Source organism: Ctenocephalides felis, unplaced genomic scaffold, assembly GCF_003426905.1.
Source record: "Ctenocephalides felis isolate EL2017-DRISC unplaced genomic scaffold, ASM342690v1 CF-g0.4_SCAFFOLD_01170, whole genome shotgun sequence".
Taxonomy (NCBI): domain Eukaryota; kingdom Metazoa; phylum Arthropoda; class Insecta; order Siphonaptera; family Pulicidae; genus Ctenocephalides; species Ctenocephalides felis.
This window is the reverse complement of record NW_020537324.1, coordinates 41,086,413-41,097,489: the sequence shown is the minus strand read 5'-3', so window position 1 is coordinate 41,097,489 and position 11,077 is coordinate 41,086,413. Positions and strand designations below refer to the sequence as shown.

General features: G+C 26.7%; 1 long non-coding RNA gene across 1 annotated transcript; it reads left to right on the top strand.

Annotated features, from left to right (window-relative positions):
- Positions 1-7,743: 7,743 nt before the first annotated feature.
- On the top strand, positions 7,744-8,219 carry LOC113368258. Its single transcript, XR_003366370.1, has 3 exons — positions 7,744-7,829; positions 7,900-8,010; positions 8,083-8,219. It is a non-coding gene; the product is annotated as an uncharacterized LOC113368258 (long non-coding RNA).
- The last annotated feature ends 2,858 nt before the right edge of the window (positions 8,220-11,077 follow it).

Sequence of the window (11,077 nt, the reverse complement as noted above, 5' to 3'; positions counted from 1 at the left end):
TTTTAAATTTTTAGTTATCTATTTTTTCGCATTGTAATTTATGTTGCCTGAGTCTTTTCTCTAAGTTTTGAATGAAGGAAAAGTAATATGAATATTGGGTTTTTGAATAGCAATAATTTTAACCAATTATCAGAAAAACTGTTCGAAAAATACAATATTCATATCACTTTTTCTTCATTGAAATAATTATAATTTTTATATCCAACATAACAAAGATATAGTTTATAAAGTAATTTGTTTGGAATGTAATTGTTCTTATATTGGCCAGACTTGTCAGAACTTAGGAAAAAGACTCAGACAGCATGAATTACAATGCAAAAAAATAGATAATAAAAATTTTAAAAGTAAGCTTGTGGATCATGCTAATATCAACAAGCGTAAGTTTGATTTTGATAATTCCATAAATGATAATAATCATAATAAAGTAATTTGTAATTTCTTTTTGTTGTGTCTTTGTCTGGAATACTTGAACCGAATACAAATAATAAAAATAATTATAAATATTATATCCATCATAATTGACACGATGCTGTTGTTGTTTATGAATTTGTTCTTGATTTTCTTTAATTTTAGATAGCTCATTTACTTGAATTGACTTGATTGAAATTGGTTCGGATGATTTTGAAATGTTGCAATTCAAATTAAATTTTGATAAAATTATTGCTTTTCCTTCTATTGAAGATTCCATATTATAGTAATTTTTATTGTTGATACTGAATTTGCATTGATGAGGTAGTTTCAAAATAAAATTTCCTTTAATAAATTTTGTTTCTTCTTGATGTTTTTAACACATATCAATTCTTGATTGTGTATTTATTAAAAGAATATAGTGTGCATCATTTATTTGCTCTATGATATTGTGTGAAATGTTAACCTGAACCTCATTACATATTTCGATGTGAGTGTTGTCTAGTTGTAATAATTTTATTATGCATTCTTCATTATTTGATAGGATATGTTTAATATTGCAGAAATATATTTTTGAAACTGCTCTTCAATCTGCATCATCAAATTGATAGTTATTATCGCCAATTGTAAGGAAAGGGTTTAGGTGGAATAATGACTCTATTTTCGGTATTTGGAATTGGGAACAATTTATAATGTTTATAAGTTTCGGGTAGAGTGATAGGAAATTTGATGAGGAAAACAATTTCATCCGTATAAAAATATTTAATTTTTAATAAATTGTAATATTTGTGAAGATTACTATCGCTTATGGAAAATGGTAGTGAATCTGTACTGTATAAATGCTTTATAGTATTAATAATAAAATTCAGATTATCTAATTTTATTTTTGAATTATGAATTAAATTCATTTTAGCTAAATCTGTAGATATTTCCAAGTCACTTAAAATATTTGTCAATATAACTAAACTATAATTAATTTCTTCTAAACTATCCTTAGCTATAAAATATTCATTATGACTAAAACTACCAAATTTTAGATAATCATTGATATCATTCAATATCTTATTTAACATTTCATAATTTCCTCTAATATTAATAATTGTTTCGTTAACATATGAATTAACTTATTATTTAGTGTCATTTGTTTATCCAATGTTTTTGCATAATTTTCATCATTAGTTTCTAAAATACGTATAGCATCATCGTACTTTTTGGCATATCTTGTGTGTCTAAATTTTCTGTAATTTCTTTAATTATGCTACCTAGTCCGTTAATAAGTCCTCTTTTAATTCTTCTAATAGGTCTAATAATATTGTATTTATCTTTGATAACATTAATCAAGGTTTTGGTCAAAGAAGTGTATGAATCTAACCTTTTCAAATAATTGTTATATTTGTTACTTAAAATAGATAAAAGTGATTCAAAGTCTGTATAAAATTAGTAATTTGTTCTTTAATTAAATCAGTATTAACATAATGAATAAAGATATGATATTTTTCGATCAGCTTTGCATTTCCTAGTTCAAATGGTAAAATTCCAGTGGTATTTAATTCTTGAAGAAAAATTTGATCACTGTTTACTACTAGTACCAAGTGTAACATTATTAGCTGAAACAACAACATTTTGTTCACGTGGGATTTGCTGAGTATTAGTTTTTGGTCGTTTAAGTACTTGTTTGTATAAGAATTGTATTTCCTAGATCTTTCTGTACTTGTATCTGTTTGTAACGTGAAGCGGTTTTGTCTCGCGGGTTTGATTTTAAATATGCACGTGTGTTTTCGTCGTATTGCAATTTGGTGGACTCCAGAAACTAAATCGATAGTTGAGAAATAATAACATCTACTTAGTTTGTCTAGGACGTCTAAAATATATGGGAGAGGGTATTTGTCATCTATTGTCTTGTCATTAACTTTACGGTAATCAACAACTATTCTCCATTTACGTTTTCCGGATGCGTCAAGTGCGTTTTTGGGAACAACCCAAATGGGAGAGGACCAGGATGAATTGCTATGTCTAATAATCTGTTGGTCAAGCATTTCGTTAATTTGGCGTTGGACTTCTTCTCTGTGGATTATTGGGTATCTATAGGATTTGGTGTAGACAGGAATTTCGTCGGTTGTGCGTACCTTATGTTTAACCTGGTTTGTGAAAGCCAGTTTGTCATCTGGTTTATGAAAAGTGTCTTTATATTTTTTGCAAATTCTTGAAATAGCATTTTTCTCTTTGAAATTCATGTGGTCAGTCCGTATTACATTTTCAATGTCCGAAAAATCTATATTTGAGTCAGATTTGTCTGTACAAAAATTATAAAATTCTATTTCGTTTTTGAGTTCTACTTGTAAAGGTTTGGTTAATGTTAAGTTAATTTCGTTTTCTGTTAAATTAAAAATTTCAACTATGGCTTCATTATTTTTTGCTAATTTTACGGTATCTGGAATGAAACAATTAGGAAAATTTTGCCTTGTAATTAGAATTTCACCTTCTTTAATGTTAACTGGGACTTTACATTTTTAAATGCATCTTTCTGGTATCTGTTGATTAAAAAGTATTATTGCCGGACGCTTTAAATAATGTAAGTTTAAATTAGTATTAGGTAACACTAACAACCCAGTATTTAAAACAATTAATGCTTTCAATTTTTTAAGATTATAAATTCCTAATAACCCATTGAAGGTTTCATGAAATTTAAAAAGATGGAATGATAGATTTTCGTTACTTTTGAATTCATTGAAACTTGGAATATAACATGCAAAATTTTCTTTATGTGTTGCTAATGCAGTTTTTATTGTGCAAGGGTCGGAGTAAATAAAATTTTTGAAATATTTGTTAGAGATGTCTGGACAAATGAAAGAATTTGTAAAGCCTGAAACAATAAGAACTTTTATATTTGGATTTTGGATTTGTATATATGGGAGGGAATTGTTCTGAAAGCCGTGAAATTCGATTATGTCTGATTCGGTTCTTGGTCGGTTGTTTTAAAATTCATCTGTAGCTGGTCGGGGTACGATTCTTGTTCAGTGTCCATATTTTTAAGATTGTAGAGTCGGTTTTGCAGTCTATTAGTTCGTCTGCTGTTTCCAGTGTTAATTGTAGAAACGCCACTCATGGGTGTCCAGTCAGATTTTTTAGTTGTATTATTTGTCTGATTTGTGAATTGGAAATTTGTTGAAATTTATTGGGTTGGTGGGACATTTGATTGGATTGAAAATTGTTCGATTGAAAGTTATTTGATGAGAAGTTGTTTGGTTGGAATTTATTTTGTTGGAAATTGTTAGGTTGGAAGTATATGGGTTGGGGTATTTGTGGATTGTTGAAATGTGATTGGAAATGATACTGTTTAATGTAGTGTGTATTAAAATTTGAATTAAAGTTTCTCGGAAATGCAAGACTATTTCGATTTTGATAATTTGGTGATTTATTATTTCTTCTGTTAATTTGCTTAAAATGGTCTGTATCATTTCTAACGTGGATAATGTTATCATCTTCTTCTAAAGTAACGACTTCTTCTAACTAAAGCACTTTTCTGAAAGTTGTTGCATAAATACTGAGCAATTTCTTTATTCGTAACATGTAAACAAATATAATTTGTGTAAATACTAATTAAATTTTCAAACTTTGCATAAAATTGAAAAAACTATTTCGTTTGGAAGTTGTCGCATATTATGAAGGTCGAATGAAAAAGAAATATCATTTCTTTGGTATGAAAATTTGGAAATTAGCACGCTAATAATATTGTCAATTTCTCTAGTATTTGCAATTTCGATTACTACCTTTGCCCTATCGTAAAGTTTCGAATGAACCGCACTTCTGATAATTTCATTTTGAATGCACGTTGGATTATTATTGTCTTGATACCTATTCTTGATTTCTTTGACTCTTAAAATAAATGAATTTAATTCTGCAGGATTTCCGCCAAATTTTGTAATAGTCTGAATTAATGCGGTGTCAAATTTTGGAATATTTTAGATTGACATATTTGCTAAATAATTTGATAAATTGTCTATTAAATCAGTACTATTTTCTATAAACTAATTCTCACACATGGAATTATGTTTCAATGGAAGGTAAAATTAATTTCTATAAATTCTTCGATTAATTACTTAACTAGCTGTAAGTGGAATTCTGTCCTAAGGCAATTAAGGCATCGTGCCTTAAGGCAAATTGCTGGAACTTCACGTACCAAAAATTATTATTTTTTTAGAAACGATTAACATTTTTGAAAAAAATTTACTTCGAAAGAATTAGATTTTTGTTTTCTTCATTTTGACATATTTTGTAAATTCTGAACTTTGTTTCAAAGCAATCGTACTGCTTGAACTGCATAGAGACAAAACGTCAAAGCGCGCAAGTGCCGCGCCGCCGTCTAACGCATAAGCATTGGTACCGAACCCATAGAAATGTAAAAAATGTTATACTTATTGTTAAAATCTCTATAAAATATCTGATAATTTGATGTGCATATGTCTAATGATCATTTTTGACCGCCAAATGGCATTTTTTTTTACTTTTATTATTAGATCTCTGAAACTGCTGGACCTGACTCCATGAAAATTTGATCAATTCCTTATCTTGTTAATACAAGTAAATTGGTTTTTGAATTTCAAATTGGACGCTCCGTTCTCTTGAAAACTGATTTACCGTTTTCGGCACTTTTTGCCCCGTATCTTCGGAACGGCTAGACCTGCCCTCGCCAAAAACTAATCAGCACGTCTTCTTATCAATACGAATCGAATGTTTTTTGAATTATTTAAATCGGTTGATCCGTGTTCCCGAAATCGTCGACGAAAATTTGTATCCGCACATACATACACACACATACATCCATTTTTTCTAAGGTATGCCAAAATGTTCAGAAACCTTTGAAACGTAAAGATATATAAAAATTTTCATTTTCGATTTTTTTGCGATTACTATAACTTGCCCTACGGGAAGTTAAAAAGAAAAAAAAAATTAAATGTAAAAATTGGTTTCCTATCTTCGATTGAAGGATAAGGAAGGATTGGCAATTTTACCATTAGAAATAAAATTTTTTACTCATTAGCTCAGGATTCTTTGGCGAATATCCTCTTCGCACTTTTCACACAATACTTTTTACTTTTAATACATATAATTAATATATTTTACTTTTTGCACACAATTAAATTTTTTACTTTTACTTGCAATCACTTTATATTTCTTAATTCGAATTGAATGGAAATCCTGCGTTAGACCTTTCCAAATCAATCCAATTAAATTCTAATAATCGTAGTTCTGAATTCTAAATGATAGAAATCAATGCCCAGTAAACACTACTTGTTGCCGCAATATAACTTTTTATGTTACAAAGTTATATAACAAGTGTTAACTAAATGTAATGTACCCGCAATGTATTTTGAAGTTACAAAGTTATATAACAAATGTTAACTAAATGTAATGTACGCGCAATGTATTTTGAAATTACAAAGTTATATAACAAATGTTAACTAAGTGTAATGTAAGCGCAATGTATATCGGGAGTTACAAAGTTATATACATTTGTTACCTAATGTTATAAATGTGCAATGTTTTGTTAGAAAATATTTTCCACAACTTTATATTTTAATGAAAAATCGATTTATCTAATTTTTAAATTCCGGATATATATATTTTTATATCAACCGATTAGATTGATTTAACTAGTGGTGTATGGCATCGTGCGTTAAGGCAAATTACTGGAACTTCCCGTACCAAAAATTAATTTTTTTTCAAAAAAATTTTTTTTTCAACTTTGAAAAAATTAGATTTTTTAAACAATTTTACATTTTAGAAAAAAATTGAATTTTTTGAAAAAAAAACTTTAGAAGAAAAATGTTTTTTATGAGATGAAATATCGAAGCGCGTAAGCGCCGCGTTGCTGTTAAACAAACAAACAATGTTACGGAACCCATAGAATGGTTCTTGAATTATTAAATTCGGACGCTTCGTTCTCTTAAAAACTGAGTTACCTGGGCACTTTTTGCCCCGTATCTTCGGAACGGCTGCATCAGCACGCCTCCTTATCAATACGAATCGAATGTTGTTCCCGAAACGTCGACAAAATTTTCATTCTCGATTTTTTTGCGACTACTATAACTTACTACGGGACGTTATAGTAAAAATTTCAAAGTTTTAAATAAAAAAATTTTCTAAGTTTTCCAAAAAATAGAATTTTAACTTCTTCAATTACTTACTTAAAACAAACTATTTTTTTCAAAAAATTTAAAAACTTATAAGGAGAATCCACGCATTGCCTGTCTCGGATTTTGATGAAACTTGGCACAATGCTAGATTTGATGCCCAAACTGACCGTGGTAAAATATTAGAGGCCTGTGAAAAGCGGTTTAAATATAAAAATTAATTAAAGTTTGCATTTTAGCAGCGCGCGTATTGCATACCTTGCAAGCTATTCGTTATTAACAGCAGATTGGCCGAGTGGTTATCGTCGTGGAATTCTAATTTTTGCTCCGGGATTCAATTCTCAATTCAGATATAATATTTTTTTTATTATTTTTCTTTGATATTTATAATTTCACGTGTAAATAATATTAACATTTATTTGAGTTTTCGATTAATTTTATATTTTTCGTTTAATATTCTATAATAAAGTCCTCCGTAACACCTGTAAATTTTTATTTTGATACTACTTATAAAACTTACGATCATATAAATATTAAGTGATTTCTGAAACATTATAATTTTGTATTAATAACAACAATAATACGGAAGAAAAGATATATATTTATAAGTAATATCAAAATAAAAATTTACAGGTGTTACGGAGGACTTTATTATGGAATATTAAGCGAAAAATATAAAATTAATCGAAAACTCAAATAAATGCTAATATTATTTACACGTGAAATTATAAATATCAAACAAAAATAACAAAAAAGTATATTAAAATTTTTGAATTTGATTAAACGTTTTAAACGTTTAACGGTTGTCTTCCTTTTTCGGCAGAGGGACTCAGACTCAGGAGTCAGGTTTCCCAGAGTGCATTGCGCCCTGTAGCCTGTACGCTGTACGCCATTTTGATTTTATACTCTGTCATATGTGGGGATGTTTTGTTGGGTTGTTTTGTCTTGTTTTATTTTAAATATTTTGTAATATTGAGTGCTAAGTGTATAAATAAAAATGCAAAAATATATAGCATACATATGGCGTAAACTTTACATATTTGCTTATGTGAAATTTGTTCAGCTACATTGAAATCGAAAGAGTATAAGAAATACCTCAAAATGAATTCTATGAAGTGCTGTTTGATATATAATATTATGAAGGGTAAGTATAATTTATTTGTTGGTTACTGTGTTAAAGCCTAATTATTTTTATAAGGCCCGCGTTTGGAGATGTCTCAAAAAAAACTAGAGCTTATTATTTGGATATGAAAATTTAGTTTTCGACAATGCTACAAGATACTAAAGGTAAATAACTGTTTAAATTTTTAATGGCTTTTGAGGTTTATATTTTATTATTGTAATAATTTCTTTTTAGGATTGGATTCTACGTCTCGGTTTAAATCCTAAATTGCCTCGAATAACATATGTGATTAATATGAAAGAATATCAAGAGGGTTTTAACAGCAAAACAAGGAATAAATGAAAGGTATATGGCATAGTTTTTGTTAACTAATTACTATTATAAATTCTGTTTTAACCTTTCTCATTTGTTTTTAAGGTGGAATAGTATATATGGGCTACGATGGAATTAAGACAAATTGTGAATATTGAAAATGAAGATGTTGGAAGTATCTCGATAAGAAAAAATCAAAGCTTAATAATGCTCAACTATAATTCTAATAGTTGTATTGTTTCTTTGCAAAAAATATAATTGTATTTGAAAATTGTCATCCTAATTTGGAATTATGTAATAAAGTTTCTGTATATTGGTGTGTCGAGATAGCTAGGTTAATAGTTAGACCAAAACTAGATATTTTTATTTCCATCCTTTATTATTAATTAATATCATTTAAAAATAGTTTTATATTCAATTTGTGTTTCATTTGAAAATATGAAATTAATAATTGTAATGAATATGAATTTTATATTTTTGTTATTGTTTTCGAAAAATATTTGTTACTGTTTATTATAACATATTTAATATTGTTATTTTTAACATTTAAAATATTCTAGTTTATTATGTTATTTTTTTGTTTAATAGGTTACTATTTTGTTTTTCATTGTGTAAATAACAAAAATAAATGTAATTGATATAAATTTTATGTATCGTCTAAAATATTTGTTGCTGTATTGTTTATTATATTGTTTTTTATTACTGTCTTGTTATGAAGTTTATTATTGCTTTATAAAATTTGTTGCTGTTCTATATAGTATAAAATATTTGTTGCTATTTTCTTTATTATAATGTTGTTATTCTTTTTATGAAATATTTGTTACTGTTCTCTTTAGTATAAAATATTTGTTGCTATTTTGTTTATTATAAAATACTTGTTACTGTTCTGTTTAGTATAAAATATTTGTTGCTATTTGTTTGTTATAAAATACTTATTACTGTATTGTTTAGTTCAAAATATTTGTTGCTATTTGTTATAAAATACCTATTACTGTATTGTTTAGTTCAAAATATTTGTTGCTTTTTGTTTGTTATAAAATATTTGTTACTGTTCTGTTTAGTATAAAATATGTGTTGCTAATTGTTTGTTATAAAATATTTGTTACTGTTTTGTTCAGTTCAAAATATTTGTTGCTATTTGTTTGTTATAAAATACTAATAAGTATTTGTTTGTTTGTTTGTTATATATTTGTTAAAAATACTTATAAGTATTTGTTATATACTTATAACAAACAAATAGGAACAAATAGTTAGTGCTAGTAGTTTAGTACAACATATTTGTTGCTATTTGTTATAAAATACTTGATACTGTTTTATATAGTTCAAAATATTTGTTGCTATTTGTTTCTTATAAAATACTTATAAGTATTTCATAACAAACAAATAGCAACAAATATTTTGAACTGAACACAACAGTAACAAATATTTTGTACTAAACAAAACAGTAACAAATATTTTATAACAAACAAATAGCAACAAATATTTTGAACTAAACAAAACAGCAATATATTACTGTTTTCTACAGTTCAAAATATTTGTTGCTATTTATTTGTTATAAAATATTTGTTACTGTTTTGTTTAATACAAAATAGTTTATAATAAACAATAGCAACAAATATTTGCTGTTATTTATTTGTTATAAAATACTTATTACTGTTTCGTTTAGTTCAAAATATTTGTTGCTATTTATTTGTTATAAAATATTTGTTACTGTTTTGTTTAGTACAAATTATTTGTTGCTATTTGTTATAAAATATTTGTTGCTATTTTGTTTACTATGAAATATTTGTTACTGTTCTATTTAGTATAAAATATTTGTTGCTACTTTGTTTATTGTAAAATATTGATTTTAAATAATAAATACAATGAAATATGAGTAAATCTTTTTTTTTAGAGAAAAATTAATTATTTACGCATAAATTATAAGCATTTCAAAAAGTGCTGATTCATATCGCATAGGTACATTACCGTATGTTACCGCAACCTAACAATGTTATATAACAAGTTAACTAACAGGGTAGGAAATAGTTATCTCCAGGTAATAAAATTTCTTAGGGACGGTGAGGTTGACGTTATATAACTAGGTAACATTTTTATATAACCGCAACCTAACGGCAATATAAAATTGTTTACAGGGTGAATATCTGCGTTAGACAATCCCGAATTGAATCCTACCGACTGCGCCAGTTTTATTCTCGTTATTCGAGAAAAAACAAAATAAACTTTATTTCTTAAAAATTACAATCTATATATATAAAAAAAGATCGCTTAAGTAGCAACACTTATAACTCACGAACGGCTGAACCGATTTAGATGAAAATTGGCAGGGAGGTAGTTTAGAGCCAGGAGAAACACATAGGATACTTTTTATCCCGTTTTTTCATTCTAATTCAAAATTAATTTTTTATGAAATATCCATTTAGTTTATTCAATCTATGATTCTATCAATGATTTTATCCATGACATTTACTTTCAATTGTCAACTGTCATTCGGTGTTTCTGTTTTGATACAAATATATCAATATGCATTTTTTTAACACCGCTTTTGGAAAATTATTACGTGAATAATATAATTTTTTTAATAACCACGGAAAATTATTACGAAGTGGCAAGTAAATTAATTCTTAATAATAGCAAGCGATGCCAAATAAACGATAGAGAAATTTATTTCTTGGCAATGAGAATGTAATTATTTATATACTCAAGTATTTATGTATATTTGTTTATACGTATTTAAATAGAGTATTTGAGGTTTTTGTATTCTAAATATCAGCAATAAGTATAATCATCAACAAATAAATAAAAAAAAAATATTTTGAAATATAGTTTTTTAACATAACCTCAAAATTTGTAAGAAAAATATAAATAGTTATATATTAATTGTTGTTAATTTATAATTTCTTTATACATATTTTATAAAATGTTTCAGGTGTTTACAACTAATTGGCATATATACTATCAGCAAATGTGCTTTGATTCGACAATAAAAAGGTCTAATTGAAATTACTCGATTAACTTACGTTAACTATAGTGATAGAATATTAGTTCTTGGTTCTATATATATATATATATATATATATATATATATATATATATATAT